This window comes from Eurosta solidaginis, chromosome 1, assembly GCF_040869045.1.
Source record: "Eurosta solidaginis isolate ZX-2024a chromosome 1, ASM4086904v1, whole genome shotgun sequence".
Classification (NCBI taxonomy): domain Eukaryota; kingdom Metazoa; phylum Arthropoda; class Insecta; order Diptera; family Tephritidae; genus Eurosta; species Eurosta solidaginis.
The window spans coordinates 254,423,809-254,442,716 of NC_090319.1; positions in this window are offsets into that span (position 1 = coordinate 254,423,809).

Consider the following 18,908-nt stretch of genomic DNA (forward strand, 5'->3'; position numbering starts at 1 on the left):
ATTTTATTTATTGCATTTATTTAGTAGCAGCATAGTGATGTATAGCACGATTTGGCTAAAAAAAATTGTGGGAGTGCTTTGATAAAGTAAGGCAATAAAGGAGTATTTTTAAAACTTATCATAATAAAATAAGTTATCGGCGTTGGAAATATAATATATAATGATAAGTAAAAAAAAACAATTATATCAATTTTGTACCTATATTATAAGGTCCGGATACTGGTTACTAAAATATCACAGAAATTACCACTTATCATTATAATACTTTTAATTTATAGTTTATTATATGTTCTATGGTTTGCAAAGAGATCCATTAGTTCTTGTCTTATTTTTTCACTATTCGGGCAGGGTTTTCTAAGCACGCACATGGCTATCCGGAGTGTAAAATGTAAGTTTCAGTGTCCGGATACCTACTTTTTGTATGAAACCTGTGGTTTTTATCCGAATGGATGTTTAGAACCTGGCTCAGTCCTTAGGGACTAACAACGGGTTTCGATTAATTACCCGACTCGCTTGTTGTTGTTGCTGTTGTAGCAGTGCTTCGTCCCATCCAATAGGTGCGACCGATCACAAAATTTCATCAATGTCCTCTAACGGGAGTCGAGGGAAACTTGTTGGTGTCATGTGCATGTCATGTGTGTCATTACAAGCAAGACATATGTTTTGTATGTCAGGGTTGATTCTGGATAGGGAAGAGTTTAACCTGTTACAGTACCCACATCGAAGTTGAGCTAGAGCGACTCGACTCGACTTTCCTAGGGAGAGTGCGTTCCTCTGCTAATTTTGGGTATTGTCCTTTGAGTACAGGATTCACCGGGCAATTCCCGGCACAGAGGTCTGATGCTTGTTTGTGGATTTCACTGAGGACCTGCTTGTGTTTTAGCTTCATACGGGTGTGTTCTCAGATGCCGTATTTCCTCATAATGCTTACGGAGATTACTCCTTAAGCCCCTGGGCGGTGTAGACTCATCAATCAGATGTCTGTTGGGATGTCCAGGTTTCTGGGTATTCAGCAGAAACTGTTTGGTTAACATGATAATTTCTCTCCCTAATGGGGAGTATTCTCGCCTCATTATGTTCGCGAGGCGAAGAAACTGGAGAGATCAGGTAGATAGCCGTTTATTTTGTTGCAAAGCTCATCGATATGTGGGCCTGGGTCTGTGGCCATTATTGTGCAGTCCTTGGCGTAGGAAACGATAGTGACTCCTTCTGGTGGTGAGGGTAGCCTTGGTATGTAGAAGTTAAACAGAAGTGGGGATAGGACACCACCCTGTGGCACCCCTTGTTTAATTTTTCTTGGTTTGGATGTTGTGTTCCTGAATTGCACCGATGTCTGCCGATCAGACAGATAATTTTCTGTCCACCTTTTAAGGCTTGGCGGAAGGGTAGACCCTTCCAGGTCTTGCAGTAACGTGCTATGGTTGACCGGATCAAAAGCTTTGTCAGATCTAACGCAACGAGTGCTGTCCTATGGTGGGAGTTTTGATTTAATCCGCAATTTGTCTGAGTACTAATGGCATTTAGCGCGGTGTTTGTGGCTTGTAGTTATCTAGAGCCATGCTGATGATTGGCTAGTTGCAAATTTGCTTTAAAGTAGGAAAGCAGAATGGCTTCGAGTGTTTTGGCTTCTGGCAATAAGACAGATATCGGGCGATAAGAATCTCCTATGTTAGCTGGTTTCCCAGGCTTTAGTAGCGGGACCACCTTGACCATTTTCCATTTTTCGGGGATGACAAAGGTGGAAAGAGAAAGGTTGAAGACATGTGCTAAATATTTGAATCTCTCTTTTCCTAGGTTTTTAAGCATTCGCATGGCTGTGCCGTCTGGGTCCACTGCTTTAGATAGTTTAGCATGACCAATGTCATCCTCAACCTCTTTGGCGGTCTGTTGCCTCATAGTTCTTACTTTCCTTGTGCTATGTACATAACAAATACCCAACTATCGGCATACCTAAGCGAAATGTTAATGTGTATTAACTCTCAAAATTAATATTTTACAAAAATATTTTTTTTGTAGGTTTGAAGTATAAAATATTATTTATTAAAAATTTTCATTTTGATATCACCAAAATTTTCATTTACAAAAACTAATTCGATAACAAAGTATTTAAAAGTTAAAGTATCAAATACAGAGTTAATAATTTAATAACAAATAATAAACACTATATTTACTCCCCCTCCAAGAAAATTTAAAACAAATAAATAATTAATTAATATTAAATGTAACCTTTTTTTCTTTTTTATTGTTTAATGTATTCGTATTTAAATTAGTGTTTATAAGTATGTTTGCCGGTTTAAGTAAATCAATTGAAATATTTTTAATAGTATTTTTGTATTGAATTGGAAATGTTTTATGTTTCTTAGAGATAACTTTAAAAGGTCCTTCATAAGATGATTCTAAATTAGATTTACGAAGAACTTTAACAAAAACATACTCACAATTTTCTAGTTTTTTAGGAACAAAAAAGTTTTCTTTGTTATGATGAAAAACTTTAGAACGAAGAACCAAAAAATATTCTCTTATTTTGTGAAGAGCGTCATTAGAAAAATCATGTTCTTTATTACTATTTATTAAGTGTTTGGCCATAAACAAGTTCAGCAGATGAACATTTTAGATCTTCTTTAATAGAAGTTCGTAAACCAAGAAGAATGAATGGTAAAATGTCAGACCATTGAGCCGAGTCGTTTGATGCTATAATTGCTGCTTTTAAAATTCGATGAAATCTCTATCATGCCATTTGCTTGGCGATGGTAAGGAGATGTATGAATTTTATGAGAACCTAAAAGTTTAGTTAAGGGCCTATTACGGTACACAACTCAACTTGGTTGGGTTGTAATTAAAACAACTCAACTTTCAGACAACTCAACTCCTGTTTGGTATTACGAATTAAACTTATTTCAGTTGAAGTTGAATTGGTGCTGCCAAGCTAAGAAAGTGATGATTTGACAGATAAATGAACAGCTGATCAATTTGTGGCAGACATTTAAGCATTTTCAAATGTGATTTTTTTATTAATGTTATATGAAATCTATTTTATAATGGCGAAAATGTTGGTTATTGACATGTTGCGAATACGGAAAACATTCGCGTGATCATTCCAATCCCTTGGAACTACCAAGCACCAAGTAAGAAAATGTTTAAGTGGCAAATAATGAGCTTCATATGAAGTTATTTTGCAGATTGGAAAGGAAGCATTTTACTCAGTGCTAAACAAAATTAATGACCATTTCCGCATACGCGTTCGTATTTTAAAATTATGCGCCACACTCCGATTCCTTGCTGACGGCAGCTATCAAATATGCTGTGGAAATGATTTTGGTGTTGGACTAGTATTAGATATAATTGAGAAGCGTATTTGTGCGAAGTAGATTAAAAATCTAACAGAAAAAACTGTATTTTACTCAAATAGGATTCCCAGGAGTAGTGATTAGTATCAATGGGACTCGCATAATTTCACCTATTTTGGCTGCATCCAAACTGCGACCAGCCTCGTCCAACTATGGAATATCAATAAAGTCAAAAAGTTATTCAATGTAATTCGTTTAAACGTTGGTTTTTCTAGAAATGTGTACAAAATTGTTTATTATTGTTTGATTAAAGTAGGTTTAACTACCGGCTTTAAATTTTTTGTTTTTTTGGTAACGTTTTATAAGCCCGTGCACCATCTAACTCTTATCAAAGATGGTATCAAAAGACGGGTTTCCATATCCGTTTTTAGGATTCGAAAGCGAAAATTAAAAATTTTATTTCTTTCGAAAGATATTTACAAAGACCCACAAAATGGCCCGAGAGGGTCCGAAATATGAGGCCCGGTCCACAGTTTTTTTGCACAGAACATCTTTCTGCGTTGGCAGCCTTTGGCCGCGATTCGTAAAAATAATCCTGGTTGGGTCCAACACCTTTCTGCATTTCTGTATACAAAAAATCTGGCAAAATACAACAACCACATGAAATTAGATTTTATTAGAATTAATGTTTGTGGTAATTCTTTACGACAGCATGACACTGCTAATACGTGTCCAAAAATATCGAGAGAGGTATTAAACGACGCGCCTTGACATCAGTATTAATAATCCGAAGGCGGAAAATACAAATTTTAACTCGTTCAAAAGATATTAAACACAAACCGAAAAAAGACAACAACATTACAACAACCACATGAAAATCGCCAACTTCAACTGAAAATATCTCCGGACAGAGATAAAATGTTTATTTTCCGCTCTCGGATTATTGTTCTCGAGATTAATAGCGTCTTTTGGCACCTCTCTCGATATTTTTGGACGCGTATTAGCAGTGTCATGCTGTCGTAAAGAATTACAATTTTTGTTTTCGGATTCTTAAATCGGAGGTCGAAACGTGTCTTTTGATACCAACTTTGAAAATTTTTGTTAAAAATTAGGTGGTGAACCGTCTTCTAAAACGTAACATTTTTTTCAAAACAACTGCAAAATTGTATGAGACAACTGCTAGTAAGCAGTTGTAAGATTTTGACGTCTTTGACAACTACACCAACACAAGGTTGTAAACCATGATTCAATTACTAGAGGTTTGTTCTTCAATGACGGCAGAACTTTGACACTCCCAAATTGAAAAATCTGGACGGGTTGCTTTTACGAAGTAAGGAAAACGGGTAATAATTCAATCCCCTTTAGCGAAAATTGTAGTACAAAAGTACCTTTAGTAGTATATTAGTAGTGATAAAAAATTTGTAAATGGCAACAGGTTTTGGAGGAAATAATTAATTTTCTACTAAATATTTCATGAATTTATAAAGAGCTATGTTGGTTTAGAATTTTATTCAAAAATACACTATCACAATTTGTTTCAAAAACTCCCTATATGAGCATAAGTTCAATGCATTTTAACATAAGGGGGAGTTAATGAAAATCATTCTGAGGCGTTCTTCAATCTAATTCTAAAATAGAGCGTTTTTGTGACAAATCATGTAATGGGAAGTTTTTGAAAAATGTTTTGAGATAGGACTATATTTAAAAGGCAGCCGACATGGTCTGCCAAAAAACTGTAAAAGAAAATGGCTTATTGTCTTAGAACTTTATATTCCGGTCTTGACTTTGACAGAAGAGTTCAGCTTTTATGCGGTCCTGCTACACAGGGAGTATTCACCTTTTTACTCTGAAATTTCGGAAAGCTCCTTTACGTTGAGTATTCATGGAAGTCTTCCGTTAATTTAGAATATTCGGAACACGTTCGTATCATACTACCTCACGAAGTCCGAATATATCAAATAAGTATATACTACATAATATTCCAAATATAAACCGATTCCCCAAATTCTTAAATGGTGACGAATTTTCCGAACGTACGGAATGAATAAGTTAACATGCTCAATGAGTACATTTCGTTATGGCATCTCCGATATTTACTAATTACATTTTTACGTAAATCGATTTACTAGTCGAGTTTTTGACGTTGAACGATGAATTTTGAAGTGGTTTAGGCTTCGTCTGTTCATAGGTTTACGAAAGTGCACGATTCCTTGATGTCCGTACTTTTCAAAAAATTACCTATGTTCAGCCACACTAATAGATCATGGCATAGTTAATAAATTCATCATAAAATTAAAATAAATATTCTAAGGAATTATGCACTTCAGTACTTATCGGGGATTTGTAAACTGATTGCTTCCTATTTCTACTACTAATATTTTTCGAAAAATTGCAAAGAAACAACACTGTTAACGGATGTCAATTCGATTTGGGAGCAAAATGGCTGCAATTGTCAAAAAATTCGTCTGTCGAGCAAACCTCTTCTGATTGAATCATGGTTGTAAACGGCAATGCCACAAAAAGTTGTAAGGCTAGACAACTCAACCGAAAATTTTTTTTGACAGGTTGAGTTGTAATCTGTAATACCAAATTGCGAAATTTCAACCCAACCAGAGTTGAGTTGTAAACGGTAATAGGGGCAATAGACTTCTATATATCAAAATGTTCTGGGCGAAAAAAGAAATTTATTTATTATTAGCGATTTTGGGCCAGAGTATAATTTTTATTAGTTTTTCCATAAGGAGCTTTTCGGCCGAAAAATAAAAAGACAACACCTTTGTTTTTCTTATTCTCCTACGCGTTTCGATGTTTTTTATATAACATCTTCATCAGGGAGTCTGATTTATTGTCATAAAACATAAAACGAAAAAACAAACATTAAAAAGTTATTAATAAGTAACCTCAAGCAATAACATATTTTCCAACAGTTCACTTACATTTAACATAATACAATAACATTTGAACTACAATTCTGTCTTTAGACGTAACATTTAACATAGAATATTTACCTCTAACATGAGATGCTTACTTTTTACATGTAACATTTATTAACAAAAACATTCATTCAACCACATATACATATAAATTAGCACAATTAAATTTTTTGACTGCGTCCATTGCCTCGTCCATTGCATTTGATGGCAGTTGTGTGTGCGCCGATTATATTATCTACGTCTTCTTTGAAGTTTACCGTCTTCTCCATTATTTGTTGTATGCGTAACCCTTCGAGTGTTAGTCGCGTCCGCTCTCTCCTCTCTATATCTAAAATCTTAACATTGTCGAAGTCCGCTGTATGGCCTTTTTTGTTAGGTGCTCAGCAATAGCAGTAGTCGTTTTCATATTTTTTGCATCTGATTTATGCTCACTCATTCGGATGCCCAATGATCTCATCGTTGTACCAATATAAACTTTTTCGCACACTTCTCCTTCCTTTCCATTTTTATTTATTTAGTAGACTACATCGTGTTGTTGTTCCTTCTTAATTTTATCCTTTGTTTGTGTAAATATTTTATATAGTGTTTGCCATTGATTTGTTGTCCGTTAGTCCTGGTATGTATGTTACACCTGTATTCTTTTATTGTTTTCATTATTCAAATTTGCATTGTCTGTTACATTGTTAGTGCTGATTGTTTTTGTTGTTGCCAGCCATGTTTCTATTAATTTGTTAGGGTAGGCATTTTTGTATAAAATATTTTTAATTTTTTGGTTATTTTCAGTTATGAACTCCTGATCATTTAAGTCGCGTACTTTCTTTATAAAGTTGATTGCCGTTTTTTTTTTTTTGTATCCATGGTTGATTAGAATGATAGTTAATCATTCGCGACGATGTTACAGACTTTGCATACCAATTCGTTTTTAACTTTTAATCTGATTTTATTATTTCCATATCTAGGAAGGCCAATTTATTTTCTATCTCTTTTTCTACCGTGAATTGGATTTTTGGGTGTTGTGCGTTCAACATTTTTAAAATTTCTTCCACGTCTTTTGTCTTAACTATTGCAAATATATCGTCTACAATCCTATTTATGTATTTGATATATATGTCCTTGGATTTGAGCTCGGTCATGCTGTCGTCAAGTATTTTGTCTAGCACTATATCCTCTACTGTAGGTGATAGGGGGTTTCCCATAGGCATTCCGTATACTTGTTGGTAGAATTTGCCATCGTATGTAAAATAATTGTTGGCCCTCAAGCAGAATTCGAGGCAAGTCTGAAACTGTTTATTTGTTAAAGTAGTGTGTTGTTTTAGTGTTTCCCATTTTCTCATTATGGTGCGAATGGCTAATAGTATGGGAATGTTTGTAAAAAGGGAAACCACATCAAACGATATTAGAATTTCATCTTCCCCTATATTTACTTTTTGGAGGTTGTTTTTTATGGTTATGTTTTTTAAGGATTGTCCAATGTGTTTTGAAAGTTTGTAGCATGGTACACCTACAGAAGATGAAATCGGTCTAAGTGGAGTTTGTTCTTTATGTATCTTGGGTAGTCCATACAATCTTGGCGTGTAGCCGCAGTGCAAGTTAGTTACTTCTTAAATTTAAAAGATATGTTTCTGTTTGTAAATTTCATTTATTATGTTGTTGTTTTTTCGTACTAATTGTTGCGTAGGATCACTTCTTATTGTTTTGTATGTGTTTTTGTCGTTTAGTAGTTCCATTTTGTGTTTATAGTCTACCTTGTACATTAATACTGTTTTGTTTCCTTTGTCTGCGGTTGTGATTATTATATTGTCTTTATGTTGTTTCACGAAGTTCTTAGTGTCCTCAAAAACCTTTAATATAAGTTTATCTTTCGGAGTGTTATGAAGTTTGTTCTTGTAAGTATTTATTTTTGTAGCCACAGTGCATCTCAGTGCGTCTTTTTGTCTCTCATCTTCCATCCTTTGAATGCCTTGTTCAATATCAGCGATCAGATGTATGGGTGAAAACGTTTTCCTAGAAACTGGCAGTGCGAACTTTTTCCCCATTGACAATAACCAACGGCTCTCGGGGGGTACTATTATGTTGGTTTTGTTCACCAGCCAGTCGTCATTGGTTCGTAAGCCGAACATTTCAAAATTATAAAGAAAGTACGCGACTTAAGTGATCAGGGGTTCATAACTGAAAATAACCAAAAAATTAAAAATATTTTATACAAAAATGCCTACCATAACAAATTAATAGACACATGGCTGGCAACAACAAAAACAATCAGCACTAACAATGTAACCAACAATGCAAATTTGAATAATGAAAACAATAAAAGAATATACACAGGTGTAACATACATACCAGGACTAACGGACAACAAATCAATGGAAAATGTTATGCGAAACAACAACATAACATTAGCACATAAACCAATCCAAACACTAAATAAAATATTTATACAAACAAAAGATAAAATTAAGAAGGAACAACAACACGTTGTAGTCTACGATAAAATGCTACGGAAAGGAAGGAGAAGTGTGCGAAAAAGTTTATATTGGTACAACGAAGAGTTCATTGGGCATCCGAATGAGTGAGTATAAATCAGATGCAAAAAATATGAAAGCAACTACTGCTATTGATGAGCACCTAACAAAAAAAGGCCATACAGCGGACTTCGACAATGTTAAGATTTTAGATATAGAGAGGAGAGAGAGGACGCGACTAACACTCTAAAGGTTACGCATACAACAAAAAATAGAGAAAACGGTAAACTTCAAAGAAGACGTAGATAATATAAACGGTGCACACATAACTGCCATCAAATGCAATGGACGCAGTCCAAAAATTTAATTGTGCTAATTTATACGTCCAGTCGGACCTCGATTATCCGTGATGGTCGGGACCAGAAGCATTACGGATAATCGATTTTCGCGGTGAATGGAATAACAATTTTGATTATAGTTTTTTAATATTTTTATTATTTAACAAGTGAACATTGGTGTACATACATATTTACATTAAAAAAAATTAATTCAAGAAAATTATGTACATTTTTATATTAAATACAATGTTGTATACATGAAATTTTCTACTGAAAACAATGGGCAAAAAAATGACTTCAAGCAAAAAAAGAATACAATTTCTTAAAAAAAGTCGTGTAATGTTGTTTGTCTAATATTTTTCAATTTATAATTTTCTTTTATAAGTTTTTCTTGTATGCGATAAACTTGAATTTTATCCTGCTCTGTAATTCCGGGACAACCAGGGCTATCCAGGAAATTCAGCAATGTGCTTGATGCCCCTATCGCTTCTTTTAGAGTGGTTTCTGAAACAATTACATAGTCTTCATCAGTATCTTCTAATCCATTGTCTCGCTCAGGTTCATCTGAGTTACTGTTTGCCATGCTTATAATTTCTTCATCTGACAAAACAGCAAATTGGGAGGCATTTTCATCACATTTCAGCCATGTCTCTATATCCTCTGTGGTAAAGTCATCCGTAATATTGATCATTTGTGCCACATTCACGTGCGTATTCGATATGTCCATGCCTATAACAAAAATCCAGGGATGCACCTTAACGTTAAGCTAATCGTTTATCAAAAAATTTCCACCGTTTCCGTTGAAACACTTCGAAATATTATCGATAAAGAAATTATCAAAATAAATTGTATCTCGTTTTTAACTGAAACGAAAAGCTTTCGTTAACGTTAAAAACGTTAACAAAAACGTGATACTTTATGTTTTAATTGTGCTGGCAATGCTATAGCAATGGTGAAGCCGTAAGGTGGCAACAACGAGCGCACATACACACACAAACTCTATGTAATTTGTTTGTGTAATTCGTTGGTGGTAATGTCAAAATTCATGAGAACAGTTGCAATCAGCTTGGCTAATGCTTTCACCTTTAATGACTCCGCCATCAATCAGCTTTGCCAGCATAGTTTGAAATTAATAATCAACATAAACGATTTGATTTCGTTTTGATATGGCAGAAAACGAAACGAAATCATTTCGTTAATTTGACGATCTTAACGTTAATAAACGAAACGAAATGACTTCGTTTCGTTTATTAACGTTGATTATCGTAACGAAATGATATCGTTTCGTTGGTTAAGCATGCCTGCAAAAATCAATGAATTTTTGCATGAAAATATTTTATAAAATTATAAAAATATGCCTACGCACAGATAATGAAGTGTGGGCATAACAAATTATTCCAATCGTTTTTCAAAACTTCAGAAGTAACAGCGAGTTATATTAGAGGTGTAAATTGTACTTTGTGTTCTTTGTACTGTATTTTATGTTCATGTAATATCATTCAGTAATATTTGAATTACCTTTTGTATTTGAAATGAAATGTAAAATAGTTTTTCAGTTTTTTCAAAAATCTATAAAAGAATTGAACATTTTGTTTTAACAAATAAATTAATTTTACGGAATATAATCCTTTTAAAACTCATTTACGGAATATAATCCTTTTGAGTTAAGTGGCGACGAGGATGGGATACGTTGTGCGATAACGTATCCTGCGACGGTTAATTTGCAAACCGATCTGAACCCAAAACCAACATCAGTTAAAAAAAAAAGATCAATTTAAGAGAGAAGAAAAATTTCAAAAATATATATGCGCATCCTTAAAAGGACATTTATGTTTGAAAAGTTCAAACAATAAACAAATAAGCAATTTTGAAAAAAAAAAAACAGACAAATTTAAGAAATATTGATCGTGAAATTGTGATAATTTACAAAAAAAAAATTTAAATAAGTGGACTTAATCCAAAATCTGAAAGAAATTTGTTTGAGCAAATTAAGAAAACCAATAAAGAATTAAAGATTAAAAAAGTATATAAAAAAAAAACAACAATTACGATACTGAGTAAAGTTATAGTTTTCAATAAGGTGTTAACAGTAAAACATTGCAAATAACGTGTTATCATCATTGAATCCACAAGCTGAAGACAGCTGTTAAACGCAAACTATATCATATACATAAATTATCATTTGAGATGGCTTTGACACTAGCAGAGAGTTTGCGTGAAGCCAGGAGCTTGCCAGTCTTCAATGGGAGTAGTGAATATACCTTAACCAATTATTTGAGAGATGTCGCAACAGTGTTACAATTGACGCAAATAGACTATCAAGATACGGTAAAAGCAATTTTAAGTAACAGACTACAAGGTAAGGCGTTAAGATCAGTAGAAACCTTATTAAATCCTTCATGGGAAGACATTATAAGAAAACTTAAAGAAGAATTTGGAGTAAAACGAAGTTTTTTCAATTTAAGAAGTTATGCATTAAACGTAGAAGCAAGTAATATTGAAGAATTAAATTATAAACTATGTAACATTTTAAGTTTAATGAATACAAAGTATAGTTTAGAGCCTAATATTTCGTATACTCCGCAAAATAATGAGAGGCTAATTTTTGATATTTATATTAATTTTTTGCCTATTAGTATAAAAACATTATTAATTCAAAATAATATTATATCTGTAAAAGCTTCTTACTCCTTTTGTCTAGAAAATAATTTGTTAAAAGATATACAACTAATGAATAAAAAAAATGCATATAGTTTTCCAAGTAATAATTTTCAAAATAAACCTAATAGCTTTAGTTATAACACCAATAACAATGCTAATAAAGTATCAAACCCTAACAATTTTCGAAGTGCAAATGTTCGTACGCAAAATAAATTAAGCTATAATAATAACTCAAACGGAAATTACAAAACTAATGAATATCAGTTTTACCCTAATAAAAATATGCAAAAGAAGGATTTCAGCTATAATTCTGGAAATAGTAAGCCATATCCACAAATTGATGGTAGAAATGGTAATAATTTTCAACAACCAATGGAAGTTGATTTTAACAAAAGTACGGAAAATTTTCGTGTACAGCCTCAGAACTTTCATTACCCATAGTGATTTTGAGAATTAATAACACAAAAACAAAATGCTTAATTGATAGTGGTGCTGCTACAACTCTAGGTGATAATGATTTCTTTTCTAAAATTGGAATAAGGAAAATATTAGCCAAACCAATTTTATTAAATACTTTAATAGGAAATAATATTGTAACAGAAGAGGTAATAGTGAGTGTACCATATGAATTCAAGGAAAGTAATAGCACTATGTCCGTTAAACTTACTAATTTTTTTGATAAAGATTTTGATTGCATCATAGGAATGAATATTTTACGGCCAATTGGAGCTATAATAGATTTAAAAAAAATACACTTACGGTAAATAACAATGAAATAAGATTGTTTACTTATGAATTTAAGATTGATTATGAAGAAATACATTATTTAGAAAAATTTGATATAACAAAATTCAAAGATTTAATACCAAATAATTTGAATAAACAAGAAATGAAATTATTAGATAATTTTATACATAAAAATAAAAAAACGTTTTATATTGAAGGTCAAAACTTAACAACAACGAACTGCGTAAAACATAAAATAATAACCACTTCTGAAAATGCAATATATTGTAAAAATTACCGGCATCCTCAAATTTTAGAAAGGAAAATAGAAGAACAGGTAAACGATATGCTAAAACAAAATATACGTCCCAGTAAGTCACCATACAACTCTCCTTTGTGGATTGTCAAAAAGAAGTCAGATAATAATATTAAACAAAAATAGCGGTTAGTTATAGATTTTAGAAAGTTAAATGAAATTACAGTGGATGATAAATATCCAATTCCAAATATAGAATCCTTGTTCGATAAACTCGGAAAAGCACAATATTTTTCGTCGTTGGACCTTGCAAAAGGCTTTCATCAAGTTTTGATGGAGGAAAACGATATTGAAAAAACAGCTTTTTCGACAGCAAAGGGTCATTTCGAGTTCATTCGAATGCCCTTTGGTCTCAAAAATGCACCTGCAACTTTTCAGCGTATGTTAAATTATGTTTTATCAGATTATATTAATAAAATTTGTATAATATATATGGATGATATATTAGTTTTTTCAACTTCTTTAGCTGAACTTTTGGAAAGTTTACAGAAAATATTTAACAAATTAGATGAATACAATTTAAAAGTTTAAATCAATAAGTGTAAATTTTTATCAAAAGAAACTACTTTTCTTGGGCATATAATAACGAACAAAGGTATTAAGCCAAATCCTGAAAAAATCAGTGTAATACAGAATTTGCAAATACCAAAGAACGTGAAGGATATAAAATCTTTTCTAGGTTTAACCGGATATTACCGGAAATTCATTCGAAATTACTCTTTTATAGCTAGTCCAATAATAAAATATTTGAAAAAGAATAGCAAAATAGATATCAATGATAAATCGTATGTAGAAGCTTTTGAAAAATTGAAGAAAATTTTAATTAATCCACCCTTATTAATTTATCCGGATTTCAATAAAAAGTTTGTGTTGACAACAGATGCAAGTAATGTAGCCATTGAGGCTGTTTTAAGCCAGGAAGGAAAGCCTATATGCTTTGCGAGCAGGACGTTAACGGACGTTGTATGGTCAATGAAATATTATCGCCCTTATCTTTATGGTCGTAAGTTTTTAGTTCAAACTGATCATCAACCTTTGAAATGGCTTTATTCATTAAAAGATCCTAACTCTAGAATAATTAGATGGAAAATATTATTAGATGAATTCTACTTTGAAATAGAGTCTGTTAAAGGAAGGAGAATATGGTGGCAGACTTTTTAAGTAGAGTTCAGTTAAACCAATTGACTTCGAATTCAATTCAAAACTCGACAGAAAATTTAAACGCAAAATTTTTTATAGTTAACAAAATTGTCAATAAATACAAAATGCAAATAAGAATAGTTAAAAATAAAAATAAAGAAAAAGAGATGCTTTTCAAAAAATATAAAATAGTATATGTTTCAGAAAATGATTTTAATAATACTCATAATTTAAAAGATTTATTTAGAAGGGAGTTTAAAAAAGGAAAGGTCGGAATATATTCCGAAATTGGTGATAATATGTACAATGAAATTGAAAGATTATTAATTGAATTATTTTGTAATAACAAAGATCTGCATTTTATAAAATGTACGAACATTGCAAACGATATAGAATGTGAAGAGTCTTTATTGACGATTATTGATGATATTCATATAAAAGGCAACCATCGAGGAATTCAGGAAAATTATGAAGAATTGAAAGATATTTACTTTAATCCCAAACTAATTAAATTTATAAATAGATATTGCAATAATTGCAATATTTGTAATGAAAATAAGTATGATCGGAAGCCATTAAAAAAAAAATTTCATTATTCTACAACAGCTGATAAACCAAATTCAATAGTGCATATAGATATTTTTCAAATTCAGAAGACTTGTTTTTAACATCAATTGATAAATTTACGAAATTAGGGACAGCACATAAACTTAGTGATAAAAATATGGTGACAATTAAAATAAAAATTGAAGAAAGGATAGCATTTTTAGGAAAACCAAATAAATTAGTTATGGATAATGAATTCAATAATACATTAATAAAACTTTTTTGTAGGGAAAATAACATAGAACCCCATTATACTACACCGAATTCTCACACTGGAAACTCAGACATAGAAATATTAAATTTAATCAACCGAATCTTTATATGAAAAATCCTACAGCTATTAGACAGAAAACGGCAAAAAGGTTTAAAAAGCATTATTCCAATAATAAAAATAAAATCGATGTTGCTAGATTTCGAAGACCTTCAAAATCTATACAACCCTAATAATTATAATTTGAGAATGGTTAAATAAACAAGGAAAATTATATGTATGATTAAAACAATTGTTATAATAAAATTTATACTTTATAATACTTCTTAAATAAAACGAAAAAAGGTTTTGAATTTGATAATTGTTATTCTTATTTGAATGTTACACACGTTCAAATCGAAAATATGGATTTAAAATATATTTAATTATTTGAAATTTTGCTTTATTTTTTGTTAAATTTCACGTATAAATATAAATAATTCGATGGGACTCGAATCTTAAGGAGGGGCGAGTTATATTAGAGGTGTAAATTGTACTTTGTGTTCTTTGTACTGTATTTTATGTTCATGTAATATCATTCAGTAATATTTGAATTACCTTTTGTATTTGAAATGAAATGTAAAATAGTTTTTCAGTTTTTTCAAGAATCTATAAAAGAATTGAACATTTTGTTTTAACAAATAAATTAATTTTACGGAATATAATCCTTTTAAAACTCATTTACGGAATATAATCCTTTTGAGTTAAGTGGCGTCCCAAGCATTATCAATGGACCACAGAGCTTTCTTTATATTAAATTATTTCTTAAAATCTTCTCTATTTTTTGACGAGACTAGTTTTTGCACTATAGTTTTACGATAGTGGCATTTAAAACTCCATATTACACCCTGATTCATCGGTTGGATCAAGGACGTACAATTCGGTGGCAAATATTTTACAATAACGTTTTTAGCCTTAAAATCGTGAACGTCTGGATGTGCCGGGCAGTTGTCCAATAACAGAAGGATTTTGCTATCATCCGTAAGACCGATTTTCTTGAGATGCTCTTTTACCTCTGGCACAAAGTTTTTGGTAAACCATTCTAAAAATATTGTTTGCGTTACCCATGGTTTTGAATTGGCCTTATAAATTACGGGAAGGTCGTATACAATTTTTAGGGCTCTTGGACGAGCACTTTTACCAATAACTAAAGCTTTGCACTTGTGTGTACCAGCAGCATTAGCGCAAACTTAAGTGGTTAGTCTTTCTTTTGACACCTTATGCCCATCTATGAATATTTCATTATGACAAACCAAACTGCTCTCGGGCAAACACTTCCAAAAAAAGGCCTGTCTCGTCCGCATTATAAATTTGCTCACTGGTAAGATTTTCCGTTGTTATCAATTCATTAATTGTTCTACAAACACTGTGGCACTTACATAGTCTGCTGAAGATTTTTCTCCTTCAGCATGAAGTCTTTTTATTCCATGTCTATTCTTAAAATTTTACAACCACCCGTTGGAGTATTCACACTTAGAATCAATGCTTAGTTTTGTGTGGTATATTTTAGCCTTTTCTCTTATCAACAGTCCTGTAATTGGAGTGCCTTTAAAACGCTCTTGTCTGAACCATTCGTAAAGTGCCAAATCTACTTTTTGTTCTTCAGCTGTCTTTAAAGTTTTTCGGTTACGAAATCCAACCACCGAATCACTCTCTGCACAAAACTTTAAAAGCTTGTCTTTGCTTTTTAAAATGTCATAAACGGTCTGCATCCCAACTTCGTATTTTTGAGCTATCATTTTAACACTCACATTATTTTTCAAATGCTCGTTAATTATTTTTACTTTATCTTCAATATTTAAAACGTTTCTTTTTCTTTTTACCACGGCGCCATACTAAATATACCACCCGCACTTCTCAAATTTCAAAATTAAACTACAATAATAACTTGTAAATGCTTCTGGCTCAACGTCAAACAAGGGAATTCCCCGTTTTCTGGTTTATTATACATACATACGTACATATTCACCTACAGTGACGTGCTATTAACACAAACACAATTTTCGCTGCCATCACGGATAATAGAGGTAATCACGGTTAATCGTAGCAAACAATTTGAAAACACTGAAAAGAAAAAACAATAGACTGATCTTTGGCCATCACGGCTAATCGGGGTTGTACGTCTAAAGACAGAATTGTAGTTCATTTGTTATTGTATTATGTTAAATGTAAGCGATCTGTTGGAAAATATGTTATTGCTTGAGGTTACTTGTTAATAACTTTTTAATGTTTGTTTTTTCGTTTTATGTTTTATGACAATAAATCAGACTCCCTGATGAAGATGTTATATAAAAAACATCGAAACGCGTAGGAGAATAAGAAAAACAAAGGTTTTGTCTTTTTATTTATCGGTCGCAAAGCTCCTTTTGGAAAAACTAATAGAAATTTATTTAGCCATGTCCGTCCGTCCGTCCGTAAACACGATAACTTGAGGTAAATTTTGATGGAAATTTTGAGGTATCTTGATGAAATTTGGTATGTAGGTTCCTGGGCACTAATCTCAGATCGCTATTTAAAATGAACGAAATCGGACTATAACCACGCCCACTTTTTCGATATCGAAAATTTCGAAAAATCCAAAAAGTGCGATAATTCATTACCAAAGACGGATAAAGCGATGAAACTTTGTAGATGGGTTGAACTTACGACGTAGAATAGAAAATTAATAACATTTTGGGCAATGGGCGTGGCACCGCCCACTTTTGAAAGAAGGTAATTTGAAAGTTTTGCAAGCCGTAAGTTGGCAGTCGTTGAAGATATCATGATGAAATTTGGCAAGAGCGTTACTCCTATTACTGTATGTGCGCTAAATAAAAATTAGCAAAATCGGATGACGAACACGCTCACTTAAAAAAATTTTTTTTTTTAATTTGATTGAAATTAGGCTTTCTGACCAATTTGTTTTGAAGTGCAAGTTATATAAACTCCACTTGTTCGACCCTACGTTTCGCTAGGCTTTCTAGCTTCCTCAGGGGTGATCTATTTATTTTCAACAACAAATATACATTAGATATCAAAAAGTCATGGCATATACGTACAAATATATAACAATACTTACAAAATTTAACTTAATGCCATTTTAAACTAAAGGGCATAAATCAGTACCAGTCTTAACTGGTATCATTGTCATAATAAGTTTTGATTATAAACATAAAATGTAAGTAGCTGCAATAAAGTCAGTATCTTCTTTCTTGTTTACTGTGTTTTCACTTTTTTCCATTATTCGCAAACTCCAATGTGTATCGTGTTCTACCTTTTTGTTTTTGTCTATTATTTTTGTGTTTATAAGATCAGCTGAGTGTCCAGTTGTAGTAGTGTGCTGTGATAAGGCGGTTGTGGTTTTCAACTTCCTTATGTCGGCTTCATGCTCTTTAAGTCGGACTCCCAGCGCTCTCTTAGTCGTCCCTATGTATAATTTTTCACACTTTTCGTTTTCTTTCCCTTTGCATGTGATTTCATATATGACATTGTTTTGATGCAGTTTTTCTATGGGGCTTTTTGTTTGTTGAATATGGTGGCTAGTGTGCGATTAGATCTGTATGCTAATGATATAGTTGGATTGTTGGTGGTGATTACTTTACTGAGATTCTGGGAGAGGATTGGAATATATGTTGCGCTGAAATATTGCTTTGTTTCATTTCCTCTATGTGTTTTGTTTGTTATTGATTTCAAGTATTTTGTGTTCAGTTAAGCTTTTTATTAGAGTGCCTGGGTAATTTTGCTTTTCAGTATTTTGTTTATTTTCTGAAGATTCGCATTCCAGAGCAATAAATTAATCATATCGGAAGGCCTGCCGAGGTACAACTCAGCGACAACAAGGAAGAAACATGAAGGGTTTTTACAGACATATGCGATACAAGTACGGTGAACATACATGCATGATACTAAAACACCGCAGTAAGCCAACACAAAAATTATCAAAACAAGTGGAACGGCTGAAGTTTCTATTAGAGTACAAACGGTATGATCTAATCCCAAGTCATTTGATGAATGCCGTCGGGAAAATGCAATTAAACACTACATCTCAAAAGTTAAAGGAAAAACTGCAAAAAACTAAGCTTCACTTCTTACGAAAAGTTTTGAGCATAGAAATCACGCAAACAAATTTAGAGATAAAAACAACGAATAACAATATATGCCATGCAACAAAGGAGCTAGAATGCAACCTAAACGAAGGATCTTAAGTTTT